Consider the following 9,123-nt stretch of genomic DNA (forward strand, 5'->3'; position numbering starts at 1 on the left):
TTCCAATATTTAAAAAGGGATTACGATCTCAGCCTGGCAATTATAGGCCAGTAAGTCTGACATCTGTGGTGGGCAAATTATTTAAAGGCTTGTTATGGAATCACATTCAAAATGTTGTCCTAGTGAATGGCATTATGAGCAGCAATCAGCATGGCTTTATGAAGGATAGGTCATGTCAGACAAATTTGATTGCTTTTTATGATGAGGTAAGTAAGATGCTGGACAGTGGGGGGCAGTAGATGTGATCTATTTGGAGTTTGATACTGTGCCCCACAAACCACTGCTTTCTAAACTAAGGTCTGTTGGGCTTAATGAAGTCGTTTGCACATGGATAGGAAACTGGCTACAGGATCGGGTACAGAGGGTGGTTGTTAATGGGACATTCTCTACTTGGAGTAAGGTTCTTAGTGGGGTCCCTCAGGGCTCGGTATTGGGTCCACTTTTATTTAACTTGTTCATTAATGACTTAGGGGAGGGTGTTGTAAGTAATGTATCAGTGTTTGCAGATGACACAAAACTATCAGCCCAATTAATTCCATCCAGAATGTGGCACTTGCAACAGGATCTTGACAAACTGGCAATCTGGGCAGCTAAGTGGTGTGAAAAACTATTTGCCCCCTTCCTGATTTCTTATTCTTTTGCATGTTTGTCACACAAAATGTTTCTGATCATCAAACACATTTAACTATTAGTCAAAGATAACACAAGTAAACACAAAATGCAGTTTTTAAGAGGGTTTTTATTATTTACGGAGAAAAGAAATCCAAACCTGTGTGAAAAAGTAATTGCCCCCTGAACCTAATAACGGGTTGGGCCCCCTTAGCAGCAATAACTGCAATCAAGCGTTTGCGATAACTTGCAACGAGTCTTTTACAGCGCTCTGGAGGAATTTTGGCCCACTCATCTTTGCAGAATTGTTGTAATTCAGCTTTATTTGAGGGTTTTCTAGCATGAACCGCCTTTTTAAGGTCATGCCACAACATCTCAATAGGATTCAGGTCAGGACTTTGACTAGGCCACTCCAAAGTCTTCATTTTGTTTCTCTTCAGCCATTCAGAGGTGGATTTGCTGGTGTGTTTTGGGTCATTGTCCTGCTGCAGCACCCAAGATCGCTTCAGCTTGAGTTGACGAACAGATGGCCGGACATTCTCCTTCAGGATTTTTTGGTAGACAGTAGAATTCATGGTTCCATCTATCACAGCAAGTCTTCCAGGTCCTGAAGCAGCAAAACAACCCCAGACCATCACACTACCACCACCATATTTTACTGTTGGTATGATGTTCTTTTTCTGAAATGCTGTGTTACTTTTACGCCAGATGTAACGGGACGCGCACCTTCCAAAAAGTTCAACTTTTGTCTCACGGGTCCACAAGGTATTTTCCCAAAAGTCTTGGCAATGTTTTTTAGCAAAATTGAGACGAGCCTTAATGTTCTTTTTGCTTAAAAGTGGTTTGCGCCTTGGAAATCTGCCATGCAGGCCGTTTTTGCCCAGTCTCTTTCTTATGGTGGAGTCGTGAACACTGACCTTAATTGAGGCAAGTGAGGCCTGCAGTTCTTTAGATGTTGTCCTGGGGTCTTTTGTGGCCTCTCGGATGAGTTGTCTCTGCGCTCTTGGGGTCATTTTGGTCGGCCGGCCACTCCTGGGAAGGTTCACCACTGTTCTATGTTTTTGCCATTTGTGGATAATGGCTCTCACTGTGGTTCGCTGGAGTCCCAAAGCTTTAGAAATGGCTTTATAACCTTTGAAATTGAACTCAGGTGTGATAAACCACAGTTAAGTTATTTTTTAACAAGGGGGGCAATCACTTTTTCACACAGGCCCATGTAGATTTGGAGTTTTTTTTTCTCCCTTAATAACGTAAACCTTCATTTAAAAACTGCATTTTGTGTTCAATTATGTTATCTTTGACTAATAGTTAACGGTTTTTGATGAGCAGAAACATTTAAGTGTGACAAACATGCAAAAGAATAAGAAATCAGGAAGGGGGCAAATCGTTTTTCACACCACTGGCTAAGTGGCAAATGAGATTCAATGTTGATAAATGTAAAGTCCTGCACCTGGGATGTAACAATATCCACTTATACCCTTAATGGGACTGCACTAGTCAAATCCATAATGGAGACGGAGCTTGGAGTCCTTGTAGATAATAAACTTGTCTGTAGCAAGCAATGCCAGTCAGCAGCATCAAGGGCAAATAAGGTCTTGAGTTGTATTAAATGGGGCAGAGATTCACGGGAGGAGGGGGTCCCACTGTATAGAGCACTGGTAAGGCCCTATCTAGAATATGCCGTACAGTTTTGGTCTCCATCACTCAAACAGGACATTATTGTATTAGAGAGGGTACAGAGAAGGGCAACTAAGCTGGTAAAGGGAAAATCTTAGCTATGAGGAAAGACTGGCCAAATTGGGGATGTTCACACTGGAGAAGAGGCGCTTAAGGGGAGATATGATAACTATGTATAAATATATAAGGGGATCATATAATAATCTCTCTAATGATTTATTTACCAGTAGGTCTTTCCAGCTGACAGGTGGGCACCCATTCCGATTAGAAGAAAAGAGGTTAAATATTGGGAAGGGGTTTGTTACAGTGAGAGCTGTGAAGATGTGGAATTGTCTCCCTGAATCAGTGGTACAGGCTGATACATTAGATAGGTATAAGAAGGGGTTGGATGGTGTTTAGCAAGTGAGGGAATACAGGGATATGGGAGATAGCTCATAGTACAAGTTGATCCAGGGACTGGTCCCATTGCCATTTTGGAGTCGGGAAGGAATTTTTCCCCCTCTGAGGCAAATTGGAGAGGCTTCAGATGGGTATTTTCCCTTCCTCTGGATCAACTGACATTTAGGCAGGTTAAAAAAAGTTAAAAGGTTGAACTTGATGGACGTGCATCTTTTTTCAACCTAACTTACTATATAAATATACAGAGGTGGAATGTTCTAGGCTCAAAATAATCTGTACCCTCATAAAGGGTCATATTTATTATATCTGCACCCAAGGGCCCAGCTGATTAGAACTTACATTGGTCAGTATAAATATGTTTCTCATACTGTAAGTATACATTCTGTTCACTTACATTTGGCCCACAGGGCCTGAAGTCTGATTCTCTGCATGTCCTGCTCTCTTTCCCATGGGAAGGTCATCTCATGTTCCACCTGAAAGTTATGATTAGGGTTTACCCATGATATTGATATTTATGGGCAGTAGATATCAGGTTGATGGAGATTTGGCCACTAGAGGGAGCACTTGAGTTCCTCCAGCCAATTGCTTGACAATGGGAAGGAGAACAGCCCAGGAGCATAATGTAGCCAGAATCAAAGCTCTATACCTGGATAAGTACTTAATGCGGAGGGACTGGATTCACATCCTTGGATGGAGTTGGCACCGTTGTGCACATCCTAAACATTGAAACTGATCAAGACCCCATCATTACTAATGAGAGCTGTCTTTCTTTCTTTCCAGGACTTGCTACTATGTAACAACTCCCTGTCCAGCTGTTTTTTAAATTATATCTCCAACAGTCACCCCCTCCCCAACAGCCGTCAGCTCAATCAATGGTTCAGCCCTTGTGGCTTCATGTTAGGAATAAACCATTATATAGGGGAGAGCTTTGCCTTATCACAGTCTCTTCCTGGTACATCAGCCTGTGACAGCTGCACCCACACACTGAAAAAAACAGATGTTCCTGAGTCTGTTAAATGAATGGCCTTTCCTCTACGAGAAGAACAAGACTGAAGGAAAAGGAGAAAAACATAACGATTGAAACTGGACACAATTATTTAACTGCATTTAATATTATACATACAATAAATTATAACAAAACTGATTTCCATAGTTCTATGTCAGTGTGTTGTAAGAAAGAGTTCAGTGAAGGCACAGATCCATAATAATTTATCATTTACAGTAAGGGGTACATTATCCCTTATAATACATGAGTGATACTCAGAGTTCCCTGTATAACTCAGCCTGCAGCCTTGTGTCTTTATATGGTCACAGAACAACCCCTCAGTGACTTCTAATATCCTTATCATTTACAGTAGGGGGTACATTATCCCTTATAATACATGAGTGATACTCAGAGTTCCCTGTATAACTCAGCCTGCAGCCTTGTGTCTTTATATGGTCACAGAACAACCCCTCAGTGACTTCTAATATCCTTATCATTTACAGTAGGGGGTACATTATCCCTTATAATACATGAGTGATACTCAGAGTTCCCTGTATAACTCAGCCTGCAGCCTTGTGCCTTTATATGGTAACATAACTCCTCAGTGACTTCTAATATCCTTATCATTTACAGTAGGGGGTTCATTATCCCTTATAATACATGAGTGATACTCAGAGTTCCCTGTATAACTCAGCCTGCAGCCTTGTGCCTTTATATGGTCACAGAACAACCCCTCAGTGACTTCTGATATCCTTATCATTTACAGTAGGGGGTACATTATCCCTTATAATACATGAGTGATACTCAGAGTTCCCTGACTTTATATGGTCACAGAACAACCCCTCAGTGACTTCTAATATCCTTATCATTTACAGTAGGGGGTACATTATCCCTTATAATACATGAGTGATACTCAGAGTTCCCTGTATAACTCAGCCTGCAGCCTTGTGCCTTTATATGGTCACAGAACAACCCCTCAGTGACTTCTAATATCCTTATCATTTACAGTAGGGGGTACATTATCCATTATAATACATGAGTGATACTCAGAGTTCCCTGTATAACTCAGCCTGCAGCCTTGTGCCTTTATATGGTCACAGACCCCCTCAGTGACTTCTAATATCCTTATCATTTACAGTAGGGGGTACATTATCCCTTATAATACATGAGTGATACTCAGAGTTCCCTGTACAACTCAGCCTGCAGCCTTGTGTCTTTATATGGTCACAGAACAACCCCTCAGTGACTTCTAATATCCTTATCATTTACAGTAGGGGGTACATTATCCCTTATAATACATGAGTGATACTCAGAGTTCCCTGTATAACTCAGCCTGCAGCCTTGTGCCTTTATATGGTCACAGAACAACCCCTCAGTGACTTCTAATATCCTTATCATTTACAGTAGGGGGTACATTATCCCTTATAATACATGAGTGATACTCAGAGTTCCCTGTATAACTCAGCCTGCAGCCTTGTGCCTTTATATGGTCACAGACCCCCTCAGTGACTTCTAATATCCTTATCATTTACAGTAGGGGGTACATTATCCCTTATAATACATGAGTGATACTCAGAGTTCCCTGTATAACTCAGCCTGCAGCCTTGTGCCTTTATATGGTAACATAACTCCTCAGTGACTTCTAATATCCTTATCATTTACAGTAGGGGGTTCATTATCCCTTATAATACATGAGTGATACTCAGAGTTCCCTGTATAACTCAGCCTGCAGCCTTGTGCCTTTATATGGTCACAGAACAACCCCTCAGTGACTTCTGATATCCTTATCATTTACAGTAGGGGGTACATTATCCCTTATAATACATGAGTGATACTCAGAGTTCCCTGTACAACTCAGCCTGCAGCCTTGTGTCTTTATATGGTCACAGAACAACCCCTCAGTGACTTCTAATATCCTTATCATTTACAGTAGGGGGTACATTATCCCTTATAATACATGAGTGATACTCAGAGTTCCCTGTATAACTCAACCTGCAGCCTTGTGTCTTTATATGGTCACAGAACCCCTCAGTGACTTGGACTTCTAATATTCTTATCATTTACAGTAGGGGGCAGGGGTGCTTTGCCAATGAGGCAAGTTGAAGCTGCCGCCTCAGGCGGCAGCGCCCCACTAGGTACCAGGTGCAGCAAAAATGCTGCTCCTGGTTCTTTAAGAGCAAATTTCCGGGGGAGGGGGGGCAGCAGAGGGGCCAGGATCGCCCCTGGTAGGGGGTACATTATCCCTTATAATACATGAGTGATACTCAGAGTTCCCTGTATAACTCAGCCTGCAGCCTTGTGCCTTTATATGGTCACAGAACAACCCCTCAGTGACTTCTAATATCCTTATCATTTACAGTAGGGGGTACATTATCCCTTATAATACATGAGTGATACTCAGAGTTCCCTGTATAACTCAGCCTGCAGCCTTGTGCCTTTATATGGTCACAGAACAACCCCTCAGTGACTTCTAATATCCTTATCATTTACAGTAGGGGGTACATTATCCCTTATAATACATGAGTGATACTCAGAGTTCCCTGTACAACTCAGCCTGCAGCCTTGTGTCTTTATATGGTCACAGAACAACCCCTCGGTGACTTCTAATATCCTTATCATTTACAGTAGGGGGTACATTATCCCTTATAATACATGAGTGATACTCAGAGTTCCCTGTATAACTCAGCCTGCAGCCTTGTGCCTTTATATGGTCACAGAACAACCCCTCAGTGACTTCTAATATCCTTATCATTTACAGTAGGGGGTACATTATCCCTTATAATACATGAGTGATACTCAGAGTTCCCTGTATAACTCAGCCTGCAGCCTTGTGTCTTTATATGGTCACAGACCCCCTCAGTGACTTCTAATATCCTTATCATTTACAGTAGGGGGTACATTATCCCTTATAATACATGAGTGATACTCAGAGTTCCCTGTATAACTCAGCCTGCAGCCTTGTGCCTTTATATGGTCACAGAACAACCCCTGAGTGACTTCTAATATCCTTATCATTTACAGCAGGGGGTACATTATCCCTTATAATACATAAGTGATACTCAGAGTTCCCTGTATAACTCAGCCTGCAGCCTTCTGCCTTTATATGGTCACAGAACAACCCCTCAGTGACTTTTAGTATGTAATAGAATGGCTAATTCTAAATAAGTTTTCCATTGGCCTTCATTTTTCTTGTTTATAGTTTTTAAATGATTTACCTTCTTCTTATCCTTACTCTCTCTAGCTTTCAAATGGGGTCACTTATTTAAATCCGTGCATGGTTGCTAGGGTAATTTGGACCCTAGAAACCAGATTCCCCAAATTGCAAATTGGAGAGCTGCTGAATAAAAAGCTAAATAACTAAATAATAAAAAACGAAAACCAATTGCAAATTGTCTCAGAATATCCCTCTCTACGTCATACTAAACAGTTAATTTAAAGGTGAATAACCCCTTTATTGATACCACACTGACCCAACAGTCGAAATGTTAGGGCAACAAAACGATGGAACTTATGATTTAAACAAACAACAGCTCTTTCATTTGGGCAGGAGATATATGTGGAGGAAAATATGTATCATGTGGAATCCTGTAAATAGGAAACATATCTAGTTCCATAGGGACCTCGTATTGAATTTCAGCAGCTCAGCTTTGCCCCGTTCCATCTGCTGCTCCTATTGGTTTCCTCCCCTGGTTTCTCCCTATCGTGTACATTCAAAGGTGTCTTTAACCAGTCAGGAAATTCTCTAACCCGACTGCCTTTAGAATAAAGAACCCCTTTCCTACGTTGATGGTGAAATCCCCTACACTCTCAATGGATGGACTTGTGTCACCTCATCCAGAAAGTTATATAACCTGACTGCCTTTAGAATAAAGAACCCCTTTCCTACGTTGATGGTGAAATCCCCTACACTCTCAATGGATGGACTTGTGTCACCTCATCCAGAAAGTTATATAACCTGACTGCCTTTAGAATAAAGAACCCCTTTCCTATGTTGATGGTGAAATCCCCTACACTCTCAATGGATGGACTTGTGTCACCTCACCCAGAAAGTTATATAACTTGACTGCCTTTAGAATAAAGAACCCCTTTCCTATGCTGATGGTGAAATCTCCTACACTCTGCGTGAATGTCCTTGTTTCACCTGCCCAAAATAATATGATGTCACAATAACACAAAACAGAGAAGCGTTAGGCGCTATACTAGAACCAAAAGGAAACAGCTTCAATGGTCTCTTGATGAACCCCGTTCTTTACTGGTGTTTAAATCCTCCTAGCTCTGCTCATAATGGATGTGACTATGTCGTTGCCCTGGGAAGGGAACCTTGAGTGATCACTGCACTGACCTTCTATGTATTTATATACATTAATCAAATCATCTCAATGGCGCCGGTTTTATCAATGTAATTCCTCCACCTTTCTCATTAGCTCAGTTCCTTCCTTTATGTTGGGCCCTGCCATAGGGTGTTGCTTTGTAGTTGGACCTGCTTAATCTCCTGGAATAACTGAGTGCAAGCACCTAAGCCGAGTGTTAATGGTTCTGGCACAGATCGATCTCCCCGGGCACCTGTCGCAGTAAAACTATTCTCATTGAATCTTCTCAGAATTCAGACTGACGGCCTCTTGTTATGTTCCAGGGACGGAGGCCTCGCTTACACTGTGGGTTTGGGCTTCTGAACGTGATTTTCGGGAAACAGCTGCTTCTCTGGGCAGAAATTCTAAACTGCTGTCGGATTTACAGCTTATAGACTGAGGCATTTGTGACAGCTGCACTCGCTTGCCCCGTCCCTTTGTTTTCATGAGAAGCCGTGTGGCCTCTTTTACACGTGACGAGTTGTCAATGTATGAGGTCAAATTCACTATATTCTCACTATGGAAGGAGGGGGTATATCAGTTGGCTCCCCAATTCCCCAGGCCTAGAATAACAGGCTGGTAAAGTCCTGATAAAGATCAGCCATTATATTGATCTAAGGATAATGATAGAAAAACATTCCTAGTCCAGGTGGCGTAATTTCTGCCGTTTAGCATGAGATTGATGTGATCACCTGACTCTTCAGGTGGAACCCTTTTTTTAGGAACCCTGGACCTGCCGTCTGGTTTGAAGGTTTCCCCTGTGTCAATAGGAAAAGCAATAATTGACTCGGGAGAGGGGACAGGAGTGCAAAGAGAACATGGGGATGCAAGTATCTTTAAATGGGTTGTTCACCTTTAAATTAGTTTTTAGTATGATATAGAGAGGGGTATTCTGAGACAATTTGCAATTGGTTTTCATTTTTTATTATTTGTAGTTTTTGACTTATTTAGCTTTTTATTCAGCAGCTCTCCAGTTTGCCGTTTCAGCCATCTGGTTGCTAGGGTCCAAATTCCCCTAGCAACCATGCACTGATTTGATGAAGAGACTGGAATATGAATAGGAGAGGCCTGGATAGAAATATGAGTAAAGATGAGACGCTCTAC

The sequence above is a fragment of the Xenopus laevis genome, chromosome 6L (assembly GCF_017654675.1).
Source record: "Xenopus laevis strain J_2021 chromosome 6L, Xenopus_laevis_v10.1, whole genome shotgun sequence".
Classification (NCBI taxonomy): Eukaryota; Metazoa; Chordata; class Amphibia; order Anura; family Pipidae; genus Xenopus; species Xenopus laevis.